The sequence below is a fragment of the Cupressus sempervirens genome, chromosome 11 (assembly GCF_028749045.1).
Source record: "Cupressus sempervirens isolate cs-2001-9-10 chromosome 11, ASM2874904v1, whole genome shotgun sequence".
NCBI lineage: Eukaryota > Viridiplantae > Streptophyta > Pinopsida > Cupressales > Cupressaceae > Cupressus > Cupressus sempervirens.
In genome coordinates, this window is record NC_143128.1 from 719,550,594 (window position 1) to 719,569,786 (window position 19,193).

The following is a 19,193-nucleotide window of genomic DNA, read 5'->3' on the forward strand; positions in this document are numbered from 1 at the left end:
CTACATTTGTGATCAGAACTTCACATTACTTCACAAGCAATTTTTTTTTCCAGTTTTTTGTGGTTCGTTTTCAAGAATTTTCTCAGAACCCGACACCCTTTTTTTGTACCCACATTTTTCAGTTCATGAATGTGTGCTCCTGTTTTGCTGGGCAGTATTTTGCAGAAGGGTTTCTGACCTTTTTTAGCCCATGCACGGAGCATTTTTTTTGTGCTTTTGGCAGAAATTGAAGGGATTTTTGGGCCGTGTCAATTTTATGTGAGGGCTGTTTTTCTGGTGCCCAGACCTACTCTAATTCTGATTTTTGTCCACATTCATTCTGTCTGACGTCATTGTTTTTATGTATTTGGCAGCTACATTTTGCAAGTATAAACCCACAACTTCTGGTATCTATGGTCAAAAGTGAAGGAACCAGTGTTTTCCAGCAGAATATGAGTTTTCTTGGAGCCACCGTGTAATTTCAAACACATTTATTATTCGGCCATTGCCGCAGTTTCAACTCTCAAATTTGTGACCACAATCTTTTTCCACTCTGCAAATTCTGGGGTTTTTTACTGCCTCTTTAATATTTTATAGACCCTGGTTAGCTCGCGTTTTCTTCTGTTCATTTTTTATTTTCAGGTCGTCATTCTTCAGCATGTGATTGACAGACAAAGACGTTTTTTCTGTCAGCATGGATTTTCTGGGAAAACTCTACAATTTTGGCCAATAAAATTCTCTGGTTTTGGCCCTAAAACCCTATAAATCCATTTGGATTCATTCGGATTAAGTAGACAAAGTTCTACACTCTTTTTGGAAAAAGGGTCTTAAATATACTTTTCCCTTGAAAAAAAATCTGTTGTTTTCATAATTTTTTTCCTTCCAAAGAATGCTAGAGGACTTATAATGTTTTCCTCAAAAATTAAGTATTTGCTGCCATATGACCTGGTCAAGGTTTCTGCAGTTCAGGAGGGTTCCTTGCTTTTGTTGAGTTTTCCTATGCTGATCCATATCTCAGATTTGTGTCAACCTTAGTTATCGGATTCAGCCCTGGAGCTTGGTCCAGATCCGGATTCGTCTGGGTTCGGATTCGTGCTTGGGTCTGGATCCGGGTCCGGGCAGGGTCCCTGATTGGGACTGTGGACCATAAAAGTGTTTCAAATTAAATTAAAATATCATTTTTTAATATTTTCAATGTATAATTTTCTTTACAATATTAACATTGATTAATGAGTGAGTATTTAATGTTTATCTTTGACATTTGGCATTGATCAATGATCAAGTAACATTGATATATTCATACTATGAAATGAATTCGTAAGTTAGTTTTACAACTATGCATGTTTATCTTTTTTTTGCATATATATATATATATACTCACGAACCCACCCACAAACCCAAATGGGAAAAAAAATTTGCCTGAACACACAAACCCGAACCCGTGCTTGAACCTGAATCGGCAACTTAGGTGTCAACTAGTCATTAGTTTTACAAATATGGATGTTTATCTTTATATATGTATACTCACGAACCCAAATGGGAAATTTTTTTTGCCTGAACCCACGAACCCAAACCCCGATCCCGAATCTGTCCTCGAACCCGAATCGGCAACTTAGGTGTCAACTATTCATCTAGTTACGATTGATTTCTCACCTCAAAAATTCAGTTCTATTTTGATTAATTTTTCACCCTGAAATTCGTGTTTGGTTTCTATAATTCATGAAGTTAATGTGGGAAGTTATGTCGGGAATTCCTATTTTCAGATTTTTACCATTTTTTTTCCAAAAAAAACAATGTTTTATTAACTTCAAATCATATGGTTTCCTGCAGTCTATTATGGAGCATCTTGCTCTTCTGCAATAGTTTGGAGGAGTGCCGATTTTTCCTCAAAATCCTGGCAGCTGTTCTCAATGTGTGCCTCTGTCTACAAGGAAGGACAATTTTGTTATCCAATATCAGGTTGGACTTCTTGTGATGATTTTTGGTCAGAGGTTTTGCAGATTCTGAAGGAATAGTGGTAAACTCATTTCAGTGGCAGGCTCTTGCCTTTTGTTGCAGACCATTCTAAAGAAGGGGGCAGACTTCTCTGTTTTTGCTGCTCTAGGTTGTTGACATTTGCAAATCCAAGGAGTATCAGCAGCAACAGAATGTTCTGAAGAATTTATGGCCACTAGATATGTACAGTCTTTTGAAGGCTAGTTGATACAATCACCATTAAGTAATGGTATTAGAATATTTTTAGTATCGTAGGTTCTCGCTATTTTTAGCCTGTTATTCTAGAATCTTTGTTAATGGTCATTTAAGCTTTATTTTAAGTTGTCTTAATTTGGTTTATTTTTAGGCTTCTTTATTTGGACAACTCTTCTTTTTAGTTAACATTTTTTTACCATCTGTAAACAACTATTTATTTGTCTGTACTATTAATACAATTCATTCCACTTTTTAAAGTTTCAATTATGAGGCGATCGAGGGGGCTTCAACTGTTTAGATCCTTTCTTGGTTTATGACCTAAGGCTTGATTTGGTTTTTATTGCTCATCAGTGTATTCTGAGGCTTGTGATTTCAGAAGTCCTTCACAACCATTGTTTGGGCAAAATTTGATGAAATTTGTGGTCTACTGTCCGGAGCAAAGGCAGCATTAAAAAAATTCCTAGGATTTAAGTGTAAGAAAAACCACTTGAAAGAAAATTGCATTCTGATATATAGCTAACAAACACCAGATTCTGAACTAGAATGGCTAAAGATTCCAAACTATTTAGTGGCCTGGCATGGAAGCAGAAGCCTTATATTAGACAACTGCAAGCTTCTCTATATACAAATTTGAGAAAAGCATATAGTTACTTGGGTAATTATATTCATCATCACAAAATGATTGGAAACAAGAAAGGAAAACATAACATAGAAATAGCAAGACCAGAATCTGAATAAATACCATAGAACTTTCAAAGGATTATATTCAATGCATCAACTGACCTTGTCAAGCAAACGAGCCGTTGTTAGTGGAGGGGGACATTTCACATCAAACTTCTCACAAGCAGCTATAAGATACTTGACTGCCTCATCAGATGACAGGTCTTTAGGAATGTTGAAACCAGCAACTTCTTCTAACCCCTCGATCATATCTATCCTCCTGAAGTTAAAAAGATAAGGCTTGCTTTCAAAGTATCAAATCATCTCAAGTAAATAGTCTAAACAATAACCAATATATATACCACAAAACAAATCATTAGATAATATCACAACCAAAAACTCACTTGAAGGGAGGAGTGAAATCAATTTCAATGGGATCCTTATCCACACCATTAGCATGATATTTGATTTTATAGCCACCAGTTAATTCCTTGACTATTCCTGATAATTGGAAAGCAAGAAACAATTAATCTGAAGATATCGAAGATTTGATTGTATATGAAAGTAGAAACTGACTATCCCCAACTCATCATGTTCAATTCACTTTATGTGAAGAAAAATATTTCAGAAAACCATAAAATTGATGGTTGGTTAGTTTGATAAATAACATTGTTGTCCTAACCAGATAGCAATTGCTCTGTGAGTTTCATCAAGTCATTGTAGTCCGCATAAGCCATGTAGAATTCACAGGTAGTGAACTCAGGGTTATGAGTCAGATCTATGCCCTCGTTTCGAAATTGCTTTCCAATTTCATATACTCGATCCAAGCCACCCACAATAAGTTGTTTCAAGTAAAGCTCTGGAGCAATACGCATGTATAACCTCATATCAAGTTCATTAATGTAAGTAACAAACGGCCTTGCAGCAGCTCCACCAGCTATCATATTCATCATAGGTGTCTCCACCTGAATATCAAATTTGGCTTCAGGTGGCAAAATCAAGCAATAAACAACAGTAATGAAATAAATAAAAAATTATATAACTAATATGAGCAAATTAGGCAAGATCAATACCTCCAGAAAGTTAAGCCTGTCAAGAAACTGCCGTACATAAGATATTATCCTTGATCTTGTTATGAATATATTTCTAACCTCTGAATTAACCATCAAATCAAGATAGCGTTACCGATATCTTGTTTCCTGTCACTCAAAATTAAAAGATAATCAAGAGACAACTTCACCAGAACACTGCAACGTTTGAGAATAGTGGGATTTTTGTAGTTCTCTTCATGTGGATCAATCAGAACATAAGACAATATTTATTGGTTTTCAAGGACTTTAAATAAGAAGCCAAACAGAATAATAAGAAATTAGAGTGTGTGTCATTCCAACAACCTTCTAGCTCATAAGAAACAACCTCTAGCAGTGTGAATATGTATTCAAGCAATTACAGGTTCTCAAGCACATTCACATAAAAAGAAATAAGATACCTGATCTTTCAGGACATATTTTTCAGGGTTTCTGGTCTGACCAGGACACCATACGCCAACAATTTTATCTCCCTCACTTTCCTGCATGTTGATCAAGAACATTAGATTTGGGGGTGAAAGCCTCTTGATTTGTAGGTAATAAAATCCTTGGAGTAATTATTAAACCTTTTCCTGAGCACGATCATCCTTAACCCTCTCCTGAGCTCTTTGTCTTGGCATCATGTGTAAGCAAGGTGATAGAACTTCCAAAGACTTGGGAAATATACTAAGCTCACCCATTTTACTTTTGCCTGAAGCACAACATCAACAATCCATCTTACCAAGACTATTAACAATAGAATCACACTGAAACACATTGTATGATATTATACTTGGAATCAAGAAAGTCAGGAAAATAAATGCTAAATATTAATGTAAAATTTCAATACTTTCCAATATTTTGAAATTCATACTGTGTATCCTAGATTAAATTCTAAGTATATACGATACTTCTTATGATCAAAGAACTAAGCAAAATGGAGAAGAAAAAACTCTATAATCACAACAATCAGATTCATGAAGATCCCATACATAAATATAAAGTAATGCTTCACAGGGACACATCCCCTGTGTTTTTAGCTTTGTCCCTTACAAAGAACATTCTGGGGACTCCGGGACACACCAGAAACATCTCCATACCCTATCAGTCCCCAAAATTGAGATCATCCCCAAAATGCAAAAAAAATGCAGTCCTCCCCAGCAGCCCAGTCATGATTCAACACAGGGATGGTTGGGCCTCCACACCCCTTCAAACAAAACCTAAACCTATTTCTCATTTTGACATTTACAAACTTTGTTGATGAGCAGCAAGTGAAATACAACAGCTGATAAGAGGAGTTAGGGCGTCAAATCCACTACATTAAAGATAAGTTTTCTTTGTCATACTTTAGTTATTTTCAATTAAATCAAAAAAATTAAGACATGGGAAGGGCAAATTGAATTTACTTTTCCTTTTATAACTTGCAGCTTTCTTTGAAACTCTCAACCAACAAAAATCATAGTATGCAGTTAGAATACTGAAAATGAGGAGGTTGAGATTAAAATGGAAGAAAGAGATAGACCTAGAACTTAGAGGTAGAACTCATAAGAAATATGGCAGCCACTGAAGGTTCCTCAACGAAGGAGTGTACCAAGGCCAGCTAGTTCAAATCCATTTAAATTTTTTTCCAAACTGCTTAAACCTATGCAAAATGCCATGTAACCCCTAGAAACCTCTATAGCAATTCATAACACGAGTTGATAAGCATAACAAATAACAAATGTCCCCCAAAGGATATAAGGGCAGCTATCCTTGAGATTATTGTTATATTTCATTTATAGGTAGTAAAATGTTGAATAGTTGTGAAGCTATAACCCATCTGAAAAAGATTAAGACATATAGATTGCATATGGAGGGGCAAACCAAAAAGACAGGGATATCCATTGGAGAGTTTGCATCCTAGTGTGACATTGCCTACAAGATATGCAATCTGCCTCAACATATCATCATAGCATTATCTGCATTTCCTCTACCACAACCCATCTTGACAATAGTTCCTACAAGATTGTAACCTTCTTCAAGTTATAGGTGAGATTTCAGATCTGCCACCTTACAACCAATCCAATAAGGTTCTCCCCGATCCAATCTGCAATAAAGAACTCGCTCTAATACAACCTGACACAGGGAAAATGAAAGGAAGGGAACGAGGTGGAATAAACTCAACTTGAACCTTCCAATAAACCCCTCCTCAGAGTTACACACAGAAGCATCATACAGAAATTCAATTAAACAACAGTGAACACGAGGCCAGATGCAGCATATTCATAGGTGTAATTATTTAACATTGCATACAAAACAGCAGCACGCCCGACTGTGAGGCCTTCCAGGTTGCAGCCTTATACACAATAAGAATTACAATTTAGAGTCCAAGCTTGCATCTTCAATCTTCTAGTCTTTCTCTAGGAATGCTACCTTCCTACATCTAAGGCACAAGTCTGCTAGTCAAGCATTTAATTACAATTTAGGTCCAGCCTTAAGGAGTAAATCAAAACCCAAGCAAAGGAGAACATAAGATCACACGCACTTAAGGGGTCCACACGTGTGTTAGGAGTTGGGCCCAAAATGCACAAGACGCCACGCAAGCATAGGAAATCGTGCCAAATGAAACGGCATGCCTTGCTGGAAGAAAACTGTTTGAAACAAAGATCGCAAAGAACGACACAAAACTTGAGAGATATAAAACATTAGAACTTGTGCACTTAGAACAAGGATCTAGGATAGGTCTTCAACATGACATCAACTGCCCACAACATGAAACCAGAAGTAGCAACAGCTACTCCGCGAATAGCAGACTAGTACAAAAAATAAGAAATACTTTTACTTGATACAAGATTGCTCAAAGACCCAAGATGCTCCTACATTAGACACCCGGGATTAATAAAGAACTGGTGTCCACATTAGGCATCCTTAATAGTCTGACTTGAATCATAAAAATCCAACTCAGCTTGTGTAATCCATGAATTGTCTTCAGCGGGCTTATCTTTCCACTGAACTAGGTATTCCATGCAGTCTTTTCCTCTCATACACTTGTTTATTCTACTATTCAAGATCATCTCAATGCTATTTGCCTTGTTCTTAGGATAATCCAAGTTGTCTGTCGATTCATCATCTAATTCAAAATACTCAAAGGTATCTACAATGTTGAATATAGGTGAAATATCCATGTCTTCTTATAATTGAACTTCAAAAGCATTTCCACTGTCAAACTTTCTCAGAATCTTACAAAGACCAAACTTCTTCAACTTCAACTTGTTGTAACTACCAATTGGAAACTTGTTCTTCTTCAAATGGATCATAACTTCATCTCCAACCTCAAAATATTTGTCTCTTCCTCTTATCTACTTTTTGTTTATATCTCAAATTACTGTCCTCCAAATTCCCTTTTACTTCATCATGCAATGTCTTCATAAAATTTGTGAATTCATTAGCTTCACCACTTATTTTTGTCTCAGTAGGTAAATCTCTTCACTATGTGGTTCCCTTAGGATGCAATCCAGTAACAATTTCAAAGGGTGTCCTCTTAGTGCTTCTATTTGAAGAATTATTATATGCAAACTCTGCTTGTGCCAAAACCAAATCCCAATTAGCAAGCTTATCTTCTATTGAATTCTAAGGATCACTTGCAGATGTAATAGCATTGCCATGCTTTTTGGTATGTGTATTTCAAATGCAACCTCCTCTTAGATTTATATTGAGAGTAGGCCATGAATAGACATGTCCCTTCATGGGACATGTCTATTCATTAATCAGATAAATAATATAATAAAAAAATTAATCATATATATATATATAAAAAACAATAACCTTATATCTCAAATATAAATAACACGGATATATAACAAGTTTATCTGACTAAAGCTATAAGCATTAGCACTCTGTCTTAGCTTAGAAGGATATCCACATAAGAATAAATATTACTTCAACGTAATATTACAAATAACAATTTTGAGGATATCTCAAAACATTTCCACCATTTGATATCACATTCAATATCAAGAATATTGGTCTCCCAGAATATCATTGATATTCACCAAGTACTCAAAAAGTTTTAAGGTTTGATATCACATATGATATCAAGAGTATTGACCTCCGAGAATATCAATGATATTCATCAAATAGTCAGAATAAGGTTTGATATCACATCTGATATCAAGAGTATTGGCCTCCCAGTATATCAATGATATTCGCCAAATACTCAAAATAATGATATCAAGTGTATTGGCCTCCCAGAATATCAATGATATTCGCCAAATACTCAAAATAAGGTTCGATATCACATCTGATAACAAGAGTATTGGCCTCTTCGAATATCAATGATATTCGCCAAATACTCTTTGAGTGATGGCCTCCCAAAATGTTGAGATGCAAGACATTCACCATATACTCGATTTGTTTGATCTCATAATACAAGTTATTGTAAGCTCGTCACCTTACAATAACTTCTGCAAATACAAGTGACATCATTTGGAAGTCGTCACTTCCTCATGATGTAGGCAAGGGGTAGGCCCATTAAAATCATAGTCATAAGGTATATTCATGAATCACAGTCCTCTTGACTACTATAATTTATTTGATCGCTAAATAATCAATCTCAACATGGTTGACTCCATCTGAATCAATATGGTCAAGATCACCGAAGGTTGACTTAATCATAGCCTATATATGCTCCCTCTCTTTCAAGGTTGCCTCTAATGAAATGTCAGTCTCCTTCTGAATCTCAATCTCTCTCTTTTTCCTGCAAGGACATTCTCGAAGGAAAAGATCAAGGCACATGGCTCTTATAGTATATACAAAATACAAATAAGATAGAGACTTCATTGATTAAATTACATAATCAAGGATAATAAATAATTATGTATAATAATATAAGATCAGTCCAATGCAATATAGATAAATGTCTTATTTGATGATACACTTTAATCTATAGTAACCTATATTCATAAGAGATTATATTACCATCTTGTTGCACATCAATTAATCCTCTTACATTCAATAAAGTCAAATCGTTAAATTAAAGGAGATTTTTATATTTTCATTTACTGAAATAAGATAACACATCTTACCTTTCATTCTCTCATAATGAATCTCTTTATATTTGTCAGGTTACTAAATATCATATTTGACTGAATGTATATATATAAATACATATATACAAATATGTATCTATATATATTTCTATACATCAATTATTTCTTTCTATTTGTCAATGTCAAATTGTTTAATCTGATTAGTGAATTAAAATATTATCCTTAAATATTTGCATCTACATATGTTTTCATATTTAATTATATACTTACATATATCTATAACATATCCATAATGTAAGGAACTTGAAACAATATAAAAAAAGACTTTAAATAATACACCCCATACTTTCATTGATGGGATCGGGACCCGGTGTCCTAAACAACCTCCCTGATATGTCTCAGTGCTAAACTGGCTTGTCTTACTTGCAGTGTGTGACCCTTGCCAACCACATGGCTTGTTGCGCTTGGATCTTGCAACACTATAAAAAGATCACCTTATTTCTTTTGTGAATCGTTGTGTCTTTTTCCGTCACCTTAGATACGAGGCATTGACTGATAAGTGTCCTTTGTTTCTATTCGTTGGCAAGGAGAATTGCTATCAATGTTAGTGTGGTTATCTTGCAATAATGTATGCGCACACTATAAATGTTCTTTTAAACTCCACGTTTGATCCTCGACAATATGTAAGGCACACTAACTAAACTTTGTTTGCCATCCTTTTATTTGTTACCAATCAACACTAGTTGATGTTGGGTCAAGCTCAGAGCTATCCAATCTACTTACCCAAAAAGCCTATACTTGGCCAGGTTCATTTTGACAATGTTGTGGCCATGTCGTCCTACTCTACAATACCCATTAATCCTTTGGAGCTATTTTTTTTAGATGGATGATTAAAGACCATTCAAATTTATTTTCCTGTATCCATTCCACGTCAAGGAGCTTTATGTGTCTAGCCGCTGCTAGTAGCATACATGGTCTGAATGGAAGTCAAACTTATTGACAATCAATCTGACAGTAAGCATTCTTCATTAAAGAATGTCCATACTCGTTGTCCGATGTGTGCCACATAATCTTTAGATTCTATGTTCATTTTGGTTGCTCTGCGCAAGTTGTTAATTCCTTGTAACTTTGACAAAACAAGTGTTCTGATTTTCAGATCAGTCTGATCTAGATGCATGAGTTCCCCTAAGTATTGGTCACTAGAACATATTGTCCCCTCTAGACAGATTGGCATTTTCTTTGTGGCTTTTATAAGCCTTCTTATTTACTAATGTGGTTAGTTAGTTACTAACTATTAGTAATCTTGGAATGGGCACCAATCTTGAGGAAACAACTATGTTGTTAAATAGGCCAACCTAGAGAGGGACATGTCCATTCAATGAACATGCCCCTTGAGTTAGGTATAAGGGAGCCAAATTGCAGATTAGAAGACACACCGAAATCTATAATTTTTCTCTTCTAGCAATCTGCCCGATTAGAATCACCTATACAAATGTAAATATTTGCAGAAGATCCATGACCTTAACACAAGTGGTATAAGTACCAGGGGTTTCTTAGGAAACTCTTCCAATGGATATTCTCCATCCTCCCTCACCTTCTAGATGTCCTCCTTCACTGGTGCCTTCTTATTATACAGAGTATGATCTATTTATTATACTCTTCATTTTGTTTACATCTGCAATTAGGCTCTAATAAAACGTTGAATTCCGAGGATCACTTGCAAATGTAATAGCACTACCATGCTTTTTGGTATGTGTGTTTCAAATGCAACCTCTTAGATTTATATTGAGAGTGGGGCACAAATAGACATGTCCCTTCATGCGACATGTCTATTCATGAATCAGATAAATAATAGAATAAAAAAATTAATCATATATATATATATATATATATATATAACCTTATATCTCAAATATATTAAAAAAACACATATATAATAGATTTATCCTATTGAAGCTACAAGCATTAAAATCTCCAACTAAACATCTCAACAAATTACCCAAACTCTTGTTCACAACCTTAGTTTGCCCATCTGTTTGTGGTTGAAATGTAGAACTAAACTTCAGCCCATTATTCATCTTCTTCCAAAGTGTCTTCCAAAAATAACCAATAAACTTAGTATCTCTGTTTAAAACAATATTTTTAGGCAAACCTTTCAATCTTATTACCTACTTAAAGAATAATTCATCCGTATGTACTACATCAGATGTCTTCTTACAAGGTATGAAATGAACCATCTTTTAAAATTTGTCAACTACTACAAAAATAGAATCATTACCTCTTGGAGTTCTAGACAAACCAAGAACAAAGTTCATACTGATGTCTTCCCAAGACTTATCAGGTTCAGGCAATAGTTAAAAAAATCCCAAATTCTAATTAGTTCCTTTTGTTTGACAAACTCTGCAACTCCTAACCATTGTTTGCACAACCTTATAGATATGCGGCCAAAAGAATCTACCAAAAATCAACTTTATTGTCTTATCAAACCCAAAATGTCTAGCAAGTCTGCCACTATGCTTCTCCTTCATGATGTTCTCTCTCATAGATCCTCTGGGGATGCACAACTGAATTCCCTTAACATATCTTCCTAAATGAAATAATCAATCCACTTATCACTTATCATCTGTTCTTTACAAACTTTCCAAGGATCTACAAAATCAAGATCAATTTCATACAAATACTTCAAATCATCAAAGCCACATACTTAACTCTCATCTCTGTCAATAAATTCCTTCTACTTACTGCATCAACAAAATATTTGACTGTCCACTCTTATGTTTCAAAGAGAAAGAGAAGTTCTGCAAAAACTTAACCCACTTCATATGTCTCTAATTCAACTTATTCTAACCCCCCAAACACTACAAAGCTTTATGGAAATTATACAACACAAAATCTTTAGGCATCAAATAATGTCTCCATTTCTTCAAAGCTTGAATAATAGCAACGAAGTCTTGATCATAAATTGAATATTTTCTTTTAGCATCATTCAACTTCTCACTAAAGAAAGCTACAAGTTTTCCCTCTTGACTCAAAACAACTCCAATAGCACTTCCACTAGCATCACAATGAACTTGAAAGACTTTACTGAGGCAATTCTCCAATCTTTTGTCTCAATGGTTCAAAGCTCTTCTATGCTCCATGTGTCCACTTGAAATCCTTATTATCTCCACTGATAGTCTCAGTCATAATATTGCAAATAGAACTGAATTTGTTTATGAACTTCCTATAGAAATTTGTCAACCCATGAAATGATCTTACCTCTCTAACATTCTCTGGTGTAGGCCAATCAAGAATAAGTTTTAGCTTTTCAAGATCCATCTTCAAACCATCCATTGAAATAACAAAACCAAGGTACACAATCTCTTTCTTCGTAAATGAACATTTCTTCAAATTAATCAGCAAATCTCCTCCTTCAATTTCTGCAATATTTGTTTGGCATTGTTTCTTTCATTCAAAATGTAAAATTGCAATTATGTTATCACATGCCAATGATATCATCGAAGGACACATACCAAATGAAGATTATAAAATAGTTGAGGTAAATATCCTTTATAAAAGCATAAACTATCTTTCATCCTGTTCAAAAATGAAGGTTAACACTATTAAAGAGTTTCATGGCAGCCTCATAGCAGGATGTAGAAAGGACATAAGAAAAAATATTCTTGGAAGGGACATGAGAAAGACATAGTTAGGCAAGTCTAAGAATGTACGAAATGCCCAAAAAATAAAGCAAACACACGCAGTCGAATTACTTCAACCCTTACCAATATCAAGCCACAAATGGTAGAGCATCTTCATGGACTTCATAGTAAACCTTCCCAAAGTACCAGGAAAGATTGTATACACGTAGCGATGGATTGATTAACCAAATACACACTTCACAGCCAAATCTATAGAATATAGAGCACCTCAAGTTACAGAGGATTTTTTCCAAAGTGTTCAGGTTACATAGGTTTCCACGAAACATTGTTATCGACAAAGGTAGCCGATTCTTTAGCATGTTTTGGCAGGAATTTTTACATTTGGCAAGCACTAAATTGACACCAAGCTCAAGTTATCATCCTCAACCCGATGGACAAACAAAAATAGTTAATACAAGGATAGAAGGATATTTGAGGAATTACATTACAAGTCAACTGAATGCATCAGTAAAGTGGCTACACCTTGGTGAGTACTATTACAATACTACACACCATCTATGCATTGGAATGAGCCCATTCAAGGCATTATATAGTTATGAAGCCGATTCTTTTTGGAGTTTGATTCTTCCAAAAAGTAAGGTACCAGGAGCTGGTCATTTTGAACAAACAAAACATGAACATTATGAGAGTTACTAGAGATAACCTACACCATGCACAAAACCAGCATAGAACCAAACTGAACAAGCATTTGAGTTTGGGGAATTGGGTTTTCTTGAGGTTACAACCCTATTTACAGTTGTCAATAAAACCTAGTGGCGCATAAAAATTTAAGCCATGATTCTATGGGACCTACAAAGATTTAAGAAAAATTGGTGGGGTAGCTTGTGAAATCAAGTTACACGATAACAGTCGGTGCAGGAACACCTAGCCATCATATAACTACATGAGATCATAATGGAAATTTTAATGATCTATGTTAATTCTTATATGTTGCAACGTCATTTCATGTAATGGAATCCAATTGAAAAGAAAAGTTGTAACAAAAATGTAATGTTGTCCATATTGTCATAGTTGAGGTCCCAATTGATTTAATATGTCAAGAGTTGTAAAATAACCCTTGAAAGGGTAAAGACCATGTACAAGGTTATTAAATGGTCATTTGGATATGTCTTGAAGGTTTATGCAAAGTCATGGCATCACATTTGTAAAAAGTCTCAAAAGTTATCAAGAAGATGAAGAGTTGCAAAAAATGCAGCAATGCAAAATTGCATTAAAATTGTAAAAGGAAGTCCAAAGGTCAAGGGTGGCATTTGTAAGGTCTAAATTGACGAAGAAACTATAAAATTCATTGTAAGGTCGAACCAAGCAAGAAAGGGAAGAAAAGTTAAGATCTTTTGGAGCACTTTGTACTTGTTATTTTGATTGGTTTTTCTAGTTCTTTTATCATTTCCAGCCTCTGTACGGCCATGTACAGCCTGGAAACGATGTATTATTGATATGGTTAAGTAGGAAAATGAATAATCCTTCTATTTCTTTTGGTTTGAGTTAATTTCATGCAGATTTGAGAAAGTTGTGAGCATTCTATGGATAATAATTTTCAGATTTTCAGAATACAATCATATTGAAGCAATGTTTACGATTACTTAATGGATCTTAAAGGGATGAATCTTATATTTCTGGAAACAGGGATGAATGAGCTTTCTAATGCAATTGTTTTGATATGTTTTTGTTAAGTTTTGTAAAAGTTATGACAGTTTTAGTGAAAACAGGTTTTTAACCCTCTTCAATGGAGTCACAGAAAATAGGTCTCAGTGTAGAGACCATAACTTTGGATTCTACCGTTGGATGTTTCTGAGTTTTGGATATGTTGTTGGGGACCAAACTGTGCCTAAATTGGATGGTTGGATTGAATAAATAAGATTGGGTTTGAAAGTTGTGAATCTCTGTGTGTAGATCTATCTAGAATGGCATAATTGAAGAATATATTTTCAAGATTGATTTGTTTTTGATAATGGTAATTTGATTGATGTTGTATTGGGAAACATATATTAATGTCTCTATAATATTGAAGACATTGTGTTGATGATTGAACTCTATGGTTTATTAGGGGATCTTTGTTGGAATCCCATGAAGCTCTGCATCAACAGTAGGATCCACATGTCTACTATGTATCATGGCTAAAGAAATACTTGGCCAACAAATTAATCCATGTAAAGAATTACCCCTACTTGATAATGAGGGTAAACTCGTCCTAAAACCAAAAAGGGTCCTCAACATGAGGGAGAATAAGTGGAGAAATAAGACCAATTTAGAATATCTCATTAAATAGAAAGGCTTGCTTGAGGTAAAATGCAACTTGGGAAGGAGCAAATATTTTTTAGCACCCAAACCTTAAATTGCTCAAGGACAAGCATAATTAGGAGTGGCAGACTGTAATAGCCCTTACTTGTACTAAGTATTTAATAAATAAACCAATTCACGGAATATATTAATTAAATATATATTTTATCCAACATCAATGTGTCATTAATAGAATAACTAAATAAGTAAAATAAATATTAAATGATTATATTGTATATCTATATATATTCAAATAAACAAATAATTTTTAATTATATAAAGCTAATAATTATTAGATACTAAATAATAATTAATAAATAGATAACTATCTATACCGTCAACACTAGGTATATATATCGTTGACAATAGCAATGAGACTCTTGCACAGTCTGATGACTCTGCAAGGCCACATAGGAGGTAGACCGTGCAAACACAATTATTCTAGAGAGTTAATAAAAATGAAACAAATGCAATTCAATTGCTGATGTGAACGACACTATTGATATTCATTAAGGAAATCGTAATTGATATTACCCAAGTAATCAATAATCTAAATCGGTTGTAGTACAATGATAAGAGCACTCTAATATCGACTAATATAGATTTAGTAAGAAGATCATGTTGGCAAGTGAATCCAAGGCGATTGTACAGATTTTGTCATTGATGGCAATATACATCATTGGTATACTCACCAGTGTTGGTAATAAGTTTTAGTATGTCAAGAATGTGAAAAATGCATGAGTACGGGAAAGGAATATAGAGCACAGTTGGGCAGTCTCATTCAGTGACGACAAAGGATTTTCTCAGATGGGTCTATAACTTCTAGAAGATAGTTGGTGTTAGTATGTGATGCACTGAGTTACAATGGTGTAAATTGGCACGTGTTTGAGAAGAAAATGTTACAGGACAGTTTTGTTGATCGGGCAATTTGGCTTAGTAAATTGAATTGACTTGGCAATTCAATTACTCGGCATTATTGGGCCGACATATCAGGACTTCTCTTGGATGGCACAGTTTAATATTGTATATCGATGAGTGTATGAACACGTTTTGTAAAGCCTTCTCAAAGATAACTAGAATAGAAAATCAAGTGGTATAAAGGAAAGCAATTTGTATCTGAGAATATGAGATACAAATGTAATACTATTGTGATGTGCCAGCCTTGATGCTGGATGTCAAAACAGAGAAGATGTGAACTTCATTGGAACTAATCAAGCATTGAGATGCTATGTATAGTTCAAGCTTTTGATATAATACTTTATTGTATTGGACAGTGGGTCCTTGAAAGTGGCTATAACCTTCATCCTCAAGCAGTGAACTCCCTTTTTGTTCTCTCAACTCCTAACAGGGTTGCAGACCTTTAACAGAATCTAGTTTCTTAATAGGTTCAGTCTACTAACAGGGACATTTTCAGATTGGTGCATTATCTTGTGAGTTCAATCCCCATTGGGGTTTTCCCTTGCCCAAGGTTTCCTCGAGAACAAATCATGGTGTAATGAATTCTCTTGTTGTATATGCTTTACTTTCATGCTTTGTCATTTCCGTTATTGTAAGGTATTGTGGTGAAAAGTTTAATTTGATTAAAAGTGTTGCAACACTGATTCCCCCCGCCAGTGTTGATTGATCCGAACAGGCCAAGCTGTTAGCATGATAACGGAACAGTGCGATCCAAATACAGCAGTACCATTTGATATTAATGTGGCTAGTAATCATTTAATAGCAGTCTCTCACACACATACATATACACACAATTAATCTGAATTGTTAATGAAACTATAACATATAATTAGACTCAGATGCTATTATAGCTTGACTTATGAGAGGGGAAAGAGGGGCAGTCTAAATCCAATAGGGTAGCTCCCAAGATAGGGTAGGGATTAGCTTTATCTTTAGCCCTGAGGGCTTAATCCCAAAACAGGTTCAAGGCTGAATCTATAAACTTTTAGGGAGCCTATCAATGGTCTTTAACCACTTCGGGAACTGCCTCCAATGTCTTATCCCTTCTCGAGAATTGAAGGATTATTAGTTCTGTCCCATAATATACATTAAAAAATGGTCAATTTTATAATTCATTGCCAATTTCATATGTTGTATGACTATAAACAATATTTGCTAAATTATCTTAAATGAAAATCTGGTAGTGACTGCGCTTTCACTTAGCAAGCGACATTACAGTTCCCTGGTGGGTATGTTACATATACCTTCATATGGTTTTTTGTCATTATTTACTCCAGCTTTCTTTAAATAAACCATATGGCAAATATGCCTGATAAAAATATACAAGTCAATAAAAACCATTGTGTATTGAACCATGTTGAAAAAATACATACTAGAGTACGAATCTGTGGCTTACAAAAACAAAATGGGCTGTGCAACTGAATGCATATAAATGAGATTCTGTCATCGTTCCTTTAATTGAAAATGTAAAAAGCTGTGATTGTAATACTCCTATCACATTTAATGTCACTAAAGCAGAAACCTTACTTTATTGTTGTCTAAAATTTTCACATAGGCACAGAAAGTTTATTGCATTGATGAAAATTCAACCAAAATATTGGCCTCAATAAAATGTGACTCAATTAACTAAGGAGAACCACACACCTGGAAATCCAAGAATGCCAACAATATCACCACGCTTTACACCAGCATGGAGCTTAACAAATTGAGCCTCTTCCATTCCTGAATTCCTGAAAACAGTAACACGTTATGTGTGTCAATACAACATGAAGGGGTATATCCAATGCTAAGATGAATTCGAAGATAGAAATTTTAATTTCAAGATTGAATTCACAATCAATCAATTACTTGAAAAAAATATTGAACAAAAAATCAATGCTGATTAAAATATGAGAAATCCCATATGTGGAATCTCCAATATCTTTGAGATGAAATAGATTAACCATAGATGAACTAGAATATTATCAAACTAAAATTTTCTAGGACATAAGAACCCGGACCATTATTTGTGTAAACATAATCACAAAAACTTATTCATTCCAATAAACTCTGGTTGACTTTTCAGCAATACATTTGGCACATCAAATTTGTGAAGGACAAAGCAATCTGATAATACAAGACTCAATATCACTGTACAGATAAGAGCTTGGATACAGCGCCCTAGCAAGGTGGAGGCGGAAGGGGAAGCAGAAGCAGATGGGCAAGGATGCTGATTCTGATCTGAACTGTGCATCCACAGCATATCCAGAGGCTCCTCTCGGGGAGCATCCATAGGGCACCCAGGCACTTCCGCTAGCATCTGCAGGTCCCATTTGGCAAAAACGTGATTTTCAAACAAAATACAATTTAAAGCTCGTTCAAACATGTGCATAACATATTTAATTCCTTTTTTGTTTCAAAACCCTAAAACAGCCACGTAGGGGTCATTCATTCATTTTTCATCTCATTTTGTTTGCAGCTAGGCTCTCTCTTCTCATTTGGGCTCCAATTTGGCATTTTGAAGATGAGGTGATTATTCTCGAAGAGGATTGTTTATGGAGTGCGAGATAGCTTTCACATAGGAGTTGTAAGCATCTAAGGTAAGCATTTTATCCCATTCTTGAGCCCTTCAATGAATTTTTTGAGATCTTGATGAATTCTTTCAAGTTTGGGAAGAATTTTTTCTCTTTTTTTTCATTGTTTTTTTAATATTTTTGTATCATTTTCTCGCACTTGTATGCTTGATGTTCATTTTTTTTTTTTCTAATTTAAATTTATTTAATTTCTTATTATAGCAAGAAATTAGATTGTATTGTGCATGAATGGCTGCCACGAGTAGTCAAAGTTCAATGGGAGAACAAGGAGTTGATAGTTTAAAAATTGATGTAGGATCTACATTATGGAGACATACCACAAGATTATCATAGGTTTTAAGAGGTGGCTCATTTCTTTCAAAGTGTAATGTTTGAAGTAGCAAAAGCAAACCATTCAATAGCTCATATTCCCAAGTCAAACTTCACTTTATGGGTTTTGCTGGCCAAGGAATGGGAATGTGCAAAGGCAAAGATGGCAAGGGGATGTCTAATGCACAAATAGCAAGATGTATAAAAGAACAAGAAGTTGTTGAAAAATTGGCTAAAAGATCAAAAAAAAAGTTTTTAACCAAAAAGAAAAAAAATGTAAATACACACTAGACCAATTCTATCCTCAATGCATCCATTCTTGCAAGTACGTGTCCCACGAGAAGAAGAGGACAAAAATTACCCCCCGTAAACGAGATCCATTAGACACAACATTTAAGATGGAGGCAAGAGAGATCGTTGATCAAGCCATTGCACATTGCCTCTATGCCA

At 34.8% G+C, this 19,193-nt stretch overlaps 1 pseudogene across 1 annotated transcript in view; it reads right to left on the reverse strand.

Moving 5' to 3' along the window:
• Positions 1–18,384, reverse strand: part of LOC149531689 (lysine--tRNA ligase-like) — a 65,136-nt pseudogene extending 46,752 nt beyond the window's left edge. The window contains exons 1-8 of the transcript XR_016358952.1: positions 17,998–18,384; positions 17,506–17,591; positions 4,484–4,608; positions 4,319–4,399; positions 3,903–4,028; positions 3,512–3,794; positions 3,234–3,330; positions 2,953–3,109 (exon numbers count right to left, since the gene is read on the reverse strand). The product of XR_016358952.1 is annotated as a lysine--tRNA ligase-like (transcript). The remainder of the gene's footprint in view (positions 1–2,952; positions 3,110–3,233; positions 3,331–3,511; positions 3,795–3,902; positions 4,029–4,318; positions 4,400–4,483; positions 4,609–17,505; positions 17,592–17,997) is intronic.
• Positions 18,385–19,193: the final 809 nt, after the last annotated feature.